This window comes from Vollenhovia emeryi, unplaced genomic scaffold (assembly GCF_000949405.1).
Source record: "Vollenhovia emeryi isolate VEMERY1.0 unplaced genomic scaffold, V.emery_V1.0 DF939185.1, whole genome shotgun sequence".
Lineage (NCBI taxonomy): Eukaryota > Metazoa > Arthropoda > Insecta > Hymenoptera > Formicidae > Vollenhovia > Vollenhovia emeryi.
This window is the reverse complement of record NW_011967181.1, coordinates 443,936-457,292: the sequence shown is the minus strand read 5'-3', so window position 1 is coordinate 457,292 and position 13,357 is coordinate 443,936. Positions and strand designations below refer to the sequence as shown.

Below are 13,357 nucleotides of genomic sequence, written 5' to 3'. Positions count from 1 at the left end.
TATCTCGCGGAATTATGATGATATGACGCGTCGATATTCGCGAATACCAAACCTGTTAATATAGAACCAAAATGCATCAGAGAGAATATCACGGTTGCGTATCACTAAAGGGTATTCAGAGAGGGTTTTCTGAATTAAAAATCGAGTACGAGTGTATCGACCTCCGCGGATGCTGTCGCGGACAAATCGATTTCTGTTGGCCATGGCGTATATTTAATAAACTAACACCGCGACCTCATTTCATATACAAAAGATTTTATCGTGCTCTATCTGATGCCAAAAAAGCGGACGGATGCTACCGTTTCCGCAAAGGGACTCTCCAATTACTGCCACATTTCATTGATCCTCTCAACGGATGAGTGCCATAGGAAATATTCAAATTGTTCGTGAGTGGCACGCCTCTGAGTGCTTGTTTCTTGACCGAACGATGCAAATTGAAGAAGACGAAGATGCAAATAGAGACGTTACAGTCGGAAGTCGAAACTCGACCAGGGAATGAAATGTTACGGTTTCGTACCGGCACTTGAGACGATGAAAAAATATTAACCTCGCTATTTGAACAAAATTTCGAAAGGAAAATATTACGCGACAAATAACAATCGCGACTTTGATCAGTACTCGCGATTAAGTGTCGCTGTATATTTTATCAAATATGTAAAACTTGAGCCACACATTACGGTGGTAAACGAAAAAATCGACGAGACTCTTAACCATTATGCTATTATCGTATTCAATATTTAATAAAATCGAAAATTTATTCTTTTGTCGTCATGAATTTTGCATTTTACTAAGAATAAATTATTCAGTACGCTGTTTCGATTTAACATTAGTAATTTATGATAATTTAATATAACTTACATTAATGATATACATAATGTGTTTCACAATCACCGTGCTTTAATACCGTGCTCTGGTGATAAACTAGAGTGAAAAAAGAACCGAATGCAAAATGTCACGATAGTTGTTCAATTATTCACAATCAAGAACGATCATTAGTTTCGCGTAGAATTGATGATGCGTTGGTAATTATGGAAAGATTAGGCTAAAATAATGGTCGTAACAAGAAATGCCATTACTAATCGTTAATAAAGTATTCTTATTAAAGAGAGCGGTTAACATTTTATTTGATTGTGCAATATTTCCTTCTTCCATTAATTTTATTATTTCTTGTACCATACGTGAAAAAAATCTCCGAGTATTGCTTCCTCTCTTGCGGCAGTTTATGTAATATTTAATCTTGGAAAGATATAGAGAGGTCAAATGCAGACCTCTCAAATTCTACTAGAGAAATATATGTGGAAGGAAAGAAGAAAAATAAAATTACCCGCTTAAATATTAACATTTCTTTCCACATTTTATAAATATTAATTTATTTGTACGTCATATAAATATAATATACCTATATGTACGTTAATATCTTTTTCCACGAGAGCTTCGTCCATAAGATATAAACACAATGAAGAAACTTGATTAAAAGTTGTTTTCGAAATGGCAGTATTTTAATTTTGCGGAATTTCTATTTTATGCTCTTCTCTATTTCTTTAACGTTTTCTACTACTATCTAAATAAATAGGAAATTTCGTCGTTTATAATGTCAACGCTCGACGCTAAAAAATTGCCCAAATAATTATTATTAATATATCATGTCTCATGTTTGTTTGCGGAAAATTTCGTATGTATGATATTCTAATAAGATACCAAAATATGTCAAAAAGTTATGTATCGATACGCTGAGCTCTATTCTATAAGCTTTATGCATTCTCGCATGTACGATATATCGATAGATGCATACGTTTTAGGATTAAATTAAAACTAATTTATTCTAGTCCACCTATTGTAAGAAAATGGAGATATATGGTGTAACCTTTCAAACTTAATAGTTGCTTTAAAATTAAAAATATATAATGTCAATAGCATCCAAATTCTCGTTATTAAAAAATCTACAAATACGTGATATTTCTCTAAAATTTCTCATCGGTAATTTATCGATACCAGCTAATTGATAGAGTGTGTACGCATATGAGAAATAAAAAAATGAAATTAGTTAAGTAACAAACATCAATGTCACATCTGAACTGCCATCAAAATGGCAGATTGATATGGGCAGTTAAACGCCACTCGAATTCGACGCGATACCGCTTGCTAAATTTGATCACTTCGTAATTCGAAAACTATTGCGACACTTTTAACATTTTGACGTCAAAGCTTTTTCAATATGAATCTGCAGAATACGCTATTAAAGCATTTCACGGTACTTGTGAGACGCTCTGAGAGAAGGAGAATATATTTGGTTAGTATTTTTTCACGGAGATACTTAACGACAACTGGAATCCTCGTTGATAGAATAACGCAACTGACATTGCAATTTTCTTTTCGTATTTTGAATCACTAAATTGTAGTCTGAAACATTTTCTTAGCTCGCGGGCTTAATACTATGGCTAACTTAGTGGATGAAACCGCGCGCTGGTCGGACGGACGCATTAGCTTCGCTACTTCGAAAATTCCAACTTCCGTGCGCATAAGGGAGGACGATGCGAAGGATTACAATGGAACGCGTCTTCTTAGCTCTCGAAAGTCCTTCCGGCGTTTCTCCGGAGCCGAGACGTTGTAGAGTAGAGAACCGTATATTTTATCGAGATTTTAATGACCGAAACAGTTTCCTCGACTAATTGAGTAGGTAGTCGGTTTACAAAAATGCAAAAGCGAGAGGCGATGGCCGATGTAACGGGAAAAGCATATTAAAAACACGATGAAAATATTAAATTACAAAGTATTCTGTTATAACGGATTACAAAGAATTTCACTTCGGAAAAAGATATTTGTTCCGGCAAAGCATACGGGGGATTCGGAAAATACTGTTAAAAGGACCGACATGAAAACTAAATCAGTTGTTCTCATGTGTAATTCCGTTAATATCGGGTATTGTTCAAACTAAAACGTGTGTGATTATCAGAGATTATTTGCTGCATTAATTTTACTTTACCGATATTCACAACACGTAACGTAAATACTTAATGAATATTATACATTTCTAAATATGTTTTACGTCCGCATATCGTTCGATACCCATCACGTTACTCAATTATCTTCTCTACAGGTTGATTCTAGTTACCGACGAGATTATATGCTGTTGAGATAAAAAGTGACGAAAAAAATCTTCCACCCTTTAGCATGCTCTGCACATCGATGCCTCATAAAATGCAACTGCATTTTTTTTAGAATAAAATCTACTTTTTTCATTATTACGCGTGTAAAAGTATTATTAAAGAGTAAAGAACGACAGTCGTTGAAAAAGAAGCTCTTGCGCATTTCAGTCTGCCCGAGTCTGGTCAATGTCTCGTTAAAGGCGAATTGTCGATTATCAATGGCGCACTTATCATGGTCAGTCGCGACAGCTTTCGTTAAATTTGTCGGGACGTCCATCGCTAAAAGGAAAGGAAAAAGTGTCGAAAGAAATTGGTGCGCCACAATAACAGTTTCGAGCGTGGCCCATTACTAGCCCATAATTGTCTCCCGGGGCTATAATAGAATGAGCGTAACGGCAGCTATAACAGTTGGCGTATACCGCCAATTCTATCCAATGAAGAATGAAGCGTGAGAGATCGAGAGAGAGGATATCGTTTGCGCGCGGCCCGGCACGTGCCCCGATCCATTCCGCCAGCCAGCCAGCCAGCCAGCCAGCCAGCCAGCCCTTCGTATTTGCACAGGAATAACCTTGCAGGAAAGAATAACTCTCTCCGGCTATCAGCGCGAATCGCGCGATGAATGAACCATTTCGCTAAGCACTCGTGCGCGCCGATTTCCGTCGCGATAGAAGATTCGAGGTAAAACGGGCCTCGAGCGTCACATTTTTCGGAAAAATCCTTTTTCCTCGACAAAGAGATACGTCGAGCTATCGAAAGGTTATTACGGGAACACTTGGCGGCCGGAAAAGTAAATTGCCTAACTATATTACTATATGTTAAGTTACATTGCATCGCGTTATTACACCCATTATATGTAATCTGAAATTACGTCGGCCGCTTGACCGTAAATAGAAGTTGATGCGTAAACTCACGTTGGAAATTATCGCACCGAGATTGTTTTACCGCAATTTACTATTACTGTTTAACGAAAGGCACGACTCAAGCGGAATTATATAAATCAGCGAGTGAAATTAGGCAGAAGGAGTAAATCCGTGGTAGCGGAAAGCAACGGCGAGACAAGAATGTTTCGGACGAGGTGTTGTTTGCGATTCCTTTTCAGGCACGTTTACGACGAAAAGAGGGAATTTCTAACGTCCGTCCATTTACCCGCGTGTGATTCAACGAGTATCCGGGAGAAAGCACCCCAACCCGACGAAGCTGACTGGCTGGCTGGAGAAACGGCGAAAGAGGTACGAAGTAAAACGTAAAATCACACCGATCTCATTCGCCTCTTTCCTTTACGTCGGGCTGTAACGCGGCGTCGCCATTTCCCGAGGAATCGGTCCAAACGGCGAGTTCGTCCACGATCGTATCTTCGTCAGATTTGATGTTTGAACATATTATCGAGTGCTCGGGAAGAGAGGGAGAGAGAGAGAGAGAGAGAGTGCGCGCGTTCGAGTTTCTCCGTGCAAGAAAATAACGAGACTATCTCGGCGCGCGGAGAACAACGGCATTCGCTTCGGAGTTTGCGTACGCTTGCACATCCCTCGTAATCCCGCCCGCCTTTACTTCTCGCTCCGAGTCGCTCCGCCTGTGTTCGGAGAGATATCTACTGAATTAAGATACCGAGACGACGCTGCTGCGGTACGATATATAATTAAATCTTCTTGCATCCCGCGAGACGAACGTGACGCGACGCGCTTCTTCCTCTCAGTGTGACGCACAGTAATTTTTTATAAGTCGCAAGTATACGCGTTTCCCTCCCGGTGCTTTTCCCTCTCCGAATGGCGATTTCCGCTCGCCGAGCGACCGCAGCGCGAATTATCGCGCCGTGAAATTTGCACAGGAACCGTTTCATTTCAACGTCGAGTCGAGTCGAATCGGTCGAGCGATATCTCGAGCGAAAAAGCCACGAGTATCGAACGAACGTTAGTGCGCAGCGTTTTCCGATGCACGATGTGGTTTATTAACGGATGTAGACAACGCTGCTCCTCTCTAATATTCGGGACCCGCAAGTAAGGGCCAAGTTGCATCGACCAGCTTGATTAACCTGATTCTGTTATACTCGGCTACTCACTCTCATTATATTATCTTGGATTACAGTATTATCAATAGACTAGTATAGAGCTGGGTTTAGGAGTGCTCTGACCAGTAAGGTAACATATACCTAATTGAACAGTTACCTTACAGTCCTGACATGACAGCGATGGATCGATACCGTGTATTTTGTTTCCGCTTTAATATTGTATAGAAGACAACGTCGAGCCGAAACGTACCTTCCGAAAGTCACATTAAATCGATTAGCAGTCAGCCGACAGCGCAAAAAGAATCACCCTGTAATCGCCCAACTTTTTCGCCACCGTCCCGGCCGCCGCCCTCGTTTTTCTCACATTACGTAAGATAGAGCCGGGGCGGACTGCGGAGCGGCTGCTCAAAATACAGTAAATTTGTAAGTCGTCCGAGGCAAGCGCCGCCAACTTATTTCAGCCGTTTCATTAGCGTTTAGAGGCAAGACAACTTTAAGAAACGACGACGTCGCCGCGGCAGCTTTTTAATCGCGTCTCTCGGTGAAAAGCACGGTAAAGAGCAAACGGTAACGCCATGAAACAACCCACGTTAGACCGTTAAATGTCTGTATTTAATTTTCATGATACGAAAAAAGACGTCTCTTCTCAACATTTTCTATATTCTCGCGATAAATCCGATTAAAGTCTCCTACCCCTGCGCGCATAAAGAGGGAAGAAATTTTTTTAAAACTCAAGAGAAAAAGCTAACCCTTTTAATAGTAAATTGTTTCCGAATTAATCTCGAGTCGATTAATCAAATGGGGCAGCTAAGGCTCTGGAAGATCAATTTTAGAACATTCTACGAACTATCAATTTCACACGGTGGCACAGTTTTTAACCAAGTTAGCCCGCGTGGATGGAGAACGGGTACAATAGATCGCGCTACAGCGACAATCAATTCAAGTTTAAAGTCGGCAGCGGAACACTTCGGAAATGTAGCCGTGAATGTTACATATCGGCCTCGTCTACTCGTTCTCCCGCAAGTATTGCGGCGCGATACGCGAAGCCATCGGCCGGACGGACACGGACGTAAAGGAATGCTTTTTCGCTGGTGGTAATAGCGGCGCGTTCGTCTTCGGGGGCATTTTGTTTCCGAGGAAACATGCGAGCGAGTTTCCGCCATTACCCGGCTTTTTATTCGCCCGGAATTAAGAACACAGATCATGCTAGACGACCATTATGTAACTTTCGCGTTATCGTCCCGTTTACCATCCCGGTTTTCCGCGGAAGACCGAGCCAAGCAGAGGCCGAGCCGTCGTCGTCGTCGTCGTCGTGAGAACGACCTCGAGTTCTCGGGACGGCAACTTTTAAGCTCGCATAATTTTTTAAGCAGCCCGCCGCGTAAGTGCAGTGCCGCGCCTCCGTGAAATTTTATCGACGTGTCAACGATAGGTCAACCCCCGTAAGTTGCCGCGTCTTAAACTTACGGGTGATACGTTTCCTCGTGCCGATAAGATGATCGCGAGACCTAGATGTTCCTTCCCCGCGTCCAACGTCCGTCGCGGTCTAAACTGAAAAAGGTGCTGGGGTAGATGAACGTTTTAATCGATAAGCATGCGACGGAAATAACGTCTACTTTCATCCAGCGCTCGAGTTTAATTGTCCGACAGTTTATTCTCCGAGCGATCAGTTTACCGGTTCACGCGACGCGCGTGTATTCATCGGCGATACGAGATGCCGCGTGAAAATTAGCTTACGCGCCGAGCGATGTAAGTGCAATAATTGTCCCTACAATAATTTAAATCGCGCCCGAATGTAAATCGCGGAATAAATACATTATCGCCGGCGCGGTGCATTCGTTATTACGTTCATGAATTAAACGACGAATGAATTACAATGATCGCGGGCTTTCGGCGTTATCGTTCGTCCTGACAGTTTGAGCCCTCGGCGGCGAAATCACGGCATCGGGAAATGCGCATAGACGATAGCGAGATAGAGAAAAACGCGGAGGGAGAGAGCAAGCTGGAGAAATGAGGGAACGGCCTGTACGGAAACGCTGCTGCGCCTGGATTCATGATTTCTTAAATAGCTCGCAGTAAGTGCCTGGCAATTCGCTTCATTTACATCGTCAACACGTAAACGATGCAAGCACAGCGAGCAACGGAATTAATGCGTACCTTTTGCGACAACGTTTCTACCTTTCCCTTTCTCCTCCCCTCTTTCCACGACGGGCGCGCGACCCTCGATGAAATTATACCCGCGGGAGTGAAATTTTCGCGAATTAGTTAATTGAGCCGAAACCGCCGCGCGTTACCTTTCGATTTTTATGGAAAATTTATCCGCAAATGGCGGCCGGTTTGATTACAGACGCTGCGCCGCTGCTTTCCTCCCGCCCCTCCCCGTTTCCCCGCTCGCATGTTATTACTTTAAAAACGATTTAATTCAATATTTGATATCGTGTGTACAGAACTTTTCGCAATATTATTTCGTTTGTTTGTTTCATATCAATTAACAAACGCTGACTAAAAAAGATGAAAGCTGCGTGGCCAGAACGAGAGTGTGCGGATTGCGAATCAGGACGGATAAATTTCCGAATAAAATAGCTATTCACTTTATACTCTTTTTTTTTATTCTTCCCCCCCCCCCCCCGTCATGCGAGTTTCCACGCGAGAGTTTCACTTTTTTTTCTTAATTAGTTTAACAGCACCTCTGTGTAGTCCGACTTAATGAAAATGTTTCAATTTAAAGATTGGCTGTAATTAAAAAATTCATTACGCGTTTTTTTTAATTCGTTATCGCTGTCGAAACGCTTTCTCGCTTTCGCGTTCGTCTCTAAATGCAGCAAAATTTGCAGAGGAGGGAAAAATCGATGTTAAAACTTTCATTGGCCCGCGTGTTAATTTCGATACGAGCCAACCAGATGAACACGATGCACATAAAAATCGCCCCAGATGATAACCATCTAACTTTCATGCCGGCCGTCACATCCGTCCCGTTTGCCCACATGCGGTGGACATCATCGACGTAAAAGCGACAAGAGAGGAACGAGAGGTGAGAGACGTCGACATACATATCTTTGATTACCCGTTACATTTTTTATGCCACGTGTCCGCACGAGCTGAGTCGGAAGAAAAAAAAGTTTGCAATTAAATAATACATTTCTTCTCCGTCAGCGGTGAATTATCTATCGCGATTTTGCAACACGCGTAAAAGACTCAAACGGAATTTTCTACATCGAGCGAATATTGACAAGAGTAAAATTTTTACTTTAGTAAGAGGAATATGAATTACTGCCGAGGCATTTCCTCGCGTTGCGAACAACAAAGGGCTCGCCTGCTCTTTCATTGATTTTCCTTTTACGTACACGACACGGAATGCCGGTGTCTCAGGATATCTTGATCCGTCGGTATTCGGGGATTCGCGTCTGAATAACGTATTTGCGAGGACGAGCTCGGAAGCAAATCGCGTAGGGCGATTCCAACGGAGCGGAGCGGAGCGGAGCGAAGCGGAGAGGAGCGGAGAAACGACTAAATTTGGCTAGCCGGCTAAAAATTCAAATCGTCTGAATGCTAAGCATCCGGGAGCTTATCTGCTCGCCAGACTGCGGAATTAAGATCGATATGCGGGATCGTTCCGTCTGGCGGCGGGGCCCGCCGCGTTTCTTGTAGAGCCCCACGGTAATGTCGGTCCAAGAGTTACAACGCCGCCTGGCACCGTCGAAAGCAGCAGCGCCAGCATCTCGGAACGTGAAGGAAATTCCTCAACCCGCTGCCTGCCTGCATTTTTTACGTCTTATATTTATGCAATATTTATCAGCGCAAAATTTTCTGTCCGCAAGCCGAGCGACATTATATCGGACTCAACGACGTGGACGCCGAAATTTCTTCGTTAGATTAAATCTGGCTGAATATAAATCGCGCGATCGACAAATTTTCTAACAACGTTAGGAATTCTCCATTCATTTCATTTCTCAAGATCCATTGTATAAAACGGTAGAACTTGCCGCGACATATTAAATTCATGCAAATCGGATTTGTAGCTGGAAAGATATAAATACTTCATCTTTACGGGTATTATTCGATGTTATATCCAAATATAATAAGTTAAATTTTCCCTCTGCTCCTATTTTTTTTCTACCGATTATTTATATCGATTTATAATATTCCAAACGCATTAATTCTTAAGTCGCTCCATTGGATCGCTAGTACCGGCAACAACGCACCATGTACGCCCACTACTACACAAGCCTTTCCCTTCTGTCTTTTGTGAAAGTATCCTAACCGTAATCCACTTGAGAGCTGTCAGAAATTTGAGAACGTTACAGAGTTATCCATCCATAAATGGAGATCCAAATGCGAGCGATCTATTGTAATTACCATCGCCTGTTCCGAACTTCCGGTTAATCCACTCGACGGCAATCATTTCATCAAATGGTTTTCGAATATCGATTGGCGCTCATTTTACAGGATATAAAATCGACACGTTTGTACCGGGCTATTTTCGATTGTTATATAATGGACCTCGGCTCTAATACAGTATTCATACACGCTACCTGCATTTCAATGTGCATAATTAAATGCACAAATCGGCCAAACGACGGACGAGTGTGGCGGGTGGCGAAGAGGGGATAAAATAAATATAAAAAAAAGTCGCCGAAGCGCGTCACTCCAACAGGTCGTCATTCGCCTGTCGTTTGCGAATTCATTAAATCGCGTTTAATCAATTACGCACGTTCGACATCTTCTTCCGCTACTTTCCGCCCTGACTTGTCGGCCAATTTGCGATCATCTCGCTTGAAACGGCGAATATTTATTCGACGGCGAGTCGACTACGCGACGATCCGGTAAATACGCGGATGCATTTAATCGGCGCGCGCGCGCGCGCGCGCGTGTACGCGATCCTTCCAAAAAGTTTCTTCTCCCTCGATGTTGATCCTGTTACCAGAGAGCCAGAGGATTAAGCACGATACACGGACGATTGCCTTACACGATCACCAAGTAACTTTCACGTTATCGTCTCATCCACTGGCCGTTTATCCTGTGCAGCTCGGCGCCGGTCGGCCAAAGAAGAACCGACCGGAGTGCGCCAAGGCGAGAAAGCTATCGAGTTACGGAAACTCCCGAGTGTGAAGGAAACTCTTTAATGTTTTCGCCGCGCTCTTTCGCCCTTCCGCTGCCGCTCCCGCTGCCGGGAATTTATTTAATCGACGCAATAGCGAAATACACACGGAAGTCTAACGAATTCCGGATGCGTTTCCATGTTCCGCGGTACACGCTATAAATCGCAATCCGCGGTCCGACCTTTAAAGGAATAGGTTATAGGAATATTGGGGGTCTAGCGCTCTTCCCCACCTCCCCCGATCGGCTCACTTCCACTCTTTCCGCTCCTCTCCTTAATGTTTAATCGAGCGAAGAGGATGAGAATCTATTTGTTGGAGTCTTAATATCGCCCGAAGACAGATAATCAAATATTGAAAGAATATATGATATCCTACTTCGGGGATATTTTTCTCCAAGGATATTTTTCTTATATTTCTGAGTCAATGGATGGGAATGATTGTTACAATTTCCAGACAGAGATTGAGATGACCTCTCTCTTCCTCTCTACCTTTCTCTCTCTCTCTGCGTGTAAGTTTTCGCAGAGACGAACGATATCCGCGCAACATGGAACGTGTTAAATAAAGCCAACGAAATTCCGATCGTCTGAGAACTCGGCGGCTGATCCTGTTATCAGATTACGGGATTCAGCCCGATACACAGGAAATCATCTCGAACGATCACCGGTGGATCTTAACCGCGCCTCTAGCACTTATCCTCGCCTTTTTTGTCTCGATAGATTCGCGAAATAAAAAGAAAACACAACGAAAATAAGAATACGTATAAGAAGGGCAGAAATTTTCGCGTTATAGGAATATCCTGTTTACATGTAAGAACGAACGGCGAGAGAGAAAGAGAGAGAGAAAACAGCCAAGCGCGATAACTTCACAAATGCGAAAGAGATTCTATGATATCACGGCGCGTATCTCGTAGCAACGAGAAACTATGCGAAACACTCTTCCACCTGCTTTATGTAACGTGTAACTATGCGAAGAGCGCGACGAAGACGCGACTCTGATTCGATCCTCGAACAACGTTTAACACTGGCGGTATACGTTTGCGCCAATATTATGCTTTTGCACCGTTAACAGAATTTCCCCTTTTCCGGGAGAGTTCCAGGAGCGTTCGTCAAAATGAATTAGCCGATTCTACATACGTGCGCGGGGCCCTCCTTCTCGGAGAAAAGCTATTAAAAAGTCCTTATACCTATATGCAGCGGCCACCTTCTTTTTCCAAACCGAGCTATTTATATAGCGGTCCTCATTACTGCTCAAGATTAAAGAGCGTGAAGGCGCAATGGACAGTCTGAAAAATGTAGGAATCTCTCAAGTAGAGAGCCGGATTACTCACGTTTAAAATTCCCCGACGGACAAAATCGCCGCTTCGATCCTTCCAGTATTACTAGACCGCCGGCGTTATTTGAACAAGCGCGAGAGAACTATAAGAGAGCAGGCTAGATAGAAAGTCGAAAAACCGCAAAAGTCTATCAAACAACCGAGGAAAGTCTATCAAGTGACCTATTTGGAATTCGCCAGCGGTCGAAACGATCGCTTCGGGTGCCTCCGTCTTAAAAAATAACCGCGAGAGCTATTGTTGCTTAAAAAAAATTGAAACAGCGCAGCAAGGCTGGAATATGGAAAGGAAAAAGTAATGGGAGAATTTATCGAGAGCAAACGGACGGAATTGCATTCTCTCGAAATTCGCCGACGTTCCAAAACCATCGTTTCAATCTTTGCAATTGTAAAAAACTATCGGCAATTCATATAAAGGTATAACGGTTAAAAGTGGAATAAGAGAGGAACATATAGGTGGAAGGGTAAAATAATGTAGAAGTCAATCGAGAGGCGAAATTCGGGATTTTACGGCAGCCGAGATTCGAGCGGGAGTCGAGCGGTGGAAATGACCGCTCGCTCTAGCTCGTCTCCGCGGTGTTAAATTACCGCCCTTATTTGGACAAGTACGAAAGATCCTCCGCGGATGCGAGACCGAAGGGATTTAACGCCAGGATCCCGTTACCGGGACAAAGGATTAAAGCTCGATGCACGGACGATCACCAACTAACTTTCGCCTTATCCTCCCATTTCCCGTTTCTCGCCGCAAGCTCGCCGGCACTCGCCGTGGTAACGTGGCGGAGTGAGTGCAGGGGCGAGAAACCTGTCAAGTGCAATAACTCGAAATGCGAGAGAAATTCTTTCGCTATATACGCGGTGTGCTCCTTCCCGAGTGCGAGTGGCTGCACGAAACGCCCTTCCTCTTATTCTTTTTACGCCCTTTTTCGACGTAACGCGTAGGGGAAGCCCATTACGCTGCTGCGGGCGAGTTGATACCGAGCTTATGGTTCAAATAAGGAATAATACTCATCCCGAGATTTCCCGAGTACCGGCGGTGTAGCTACATATCTCGAGTAGCTACGCGTCGCAAAGACTGCGGTATACATTAATTACGTTCGTTAACGTAATGCCGCTTCTTTTACTCGCAGTTTAGATCTGAAATTATATCCCATCCGCTCGCTCAAACAATAGCGCCGCACGTTACGTCGATATCGTTGTACTTGCAATCTCGAGATGCATCGATGGCGCGTAGCGTGTGGCGAACATCAGGAAGAGAGGATTGAAAGAGGGGAAAAAGTGCACGCGGATATAGCTGTATAAGACATCGCTGTTTGTTAAGCGCTCTGAAATTGCATCCTCTTGAGCGTTAAAATATTACGTACGTTGTTTCGAGCGCGGTGCGTGGCGGAGAATCTAATCGTACGTACGTACGTATCAAGAAGTGGCATTCGTGCGAGCCGGAGATTCATATGGGAGATGTTTTTTCTTTTCATTTCGGTTCAATCAGCAGGGAAACGAAGTAGGATTTGATTTATAAATAAAATATATCTTGGATTCCCTGGCAAATGTCATTGGGCGGTCTCGCAGGACAATCGCGGGACGACGACTCCTCTCCTTACACTCCCGGCCCAACAATGGAGCGACGTCGTTCGGGCCACTCGGAATTTTGGATTTATGGCGAGGAGCATATTCCATACGGCGGCGTCCAAGAAGCGTACGTACGCTCGCAATTCCCCCATAAATTCGAAAATCTCGAGAGTCGCGCCGGATACTCCCAGAGGGATCGCCGGTCGATCCTA

The 13,357-nt window shown here is 43.8% G+C and overlaps 1 protein-coding gene across 1 annotated transcript in view; it reads right to left on the bottom strand.

Moving 5' to 3' along the window:
- LOC105562642 overlaps positions 1-13,357 on the bottom strand; it is a 198,274-nt gene that overhangs the window by 156,573 nt on the left and 28,344 nt on the right. The window lies entirely within an intron of this gene.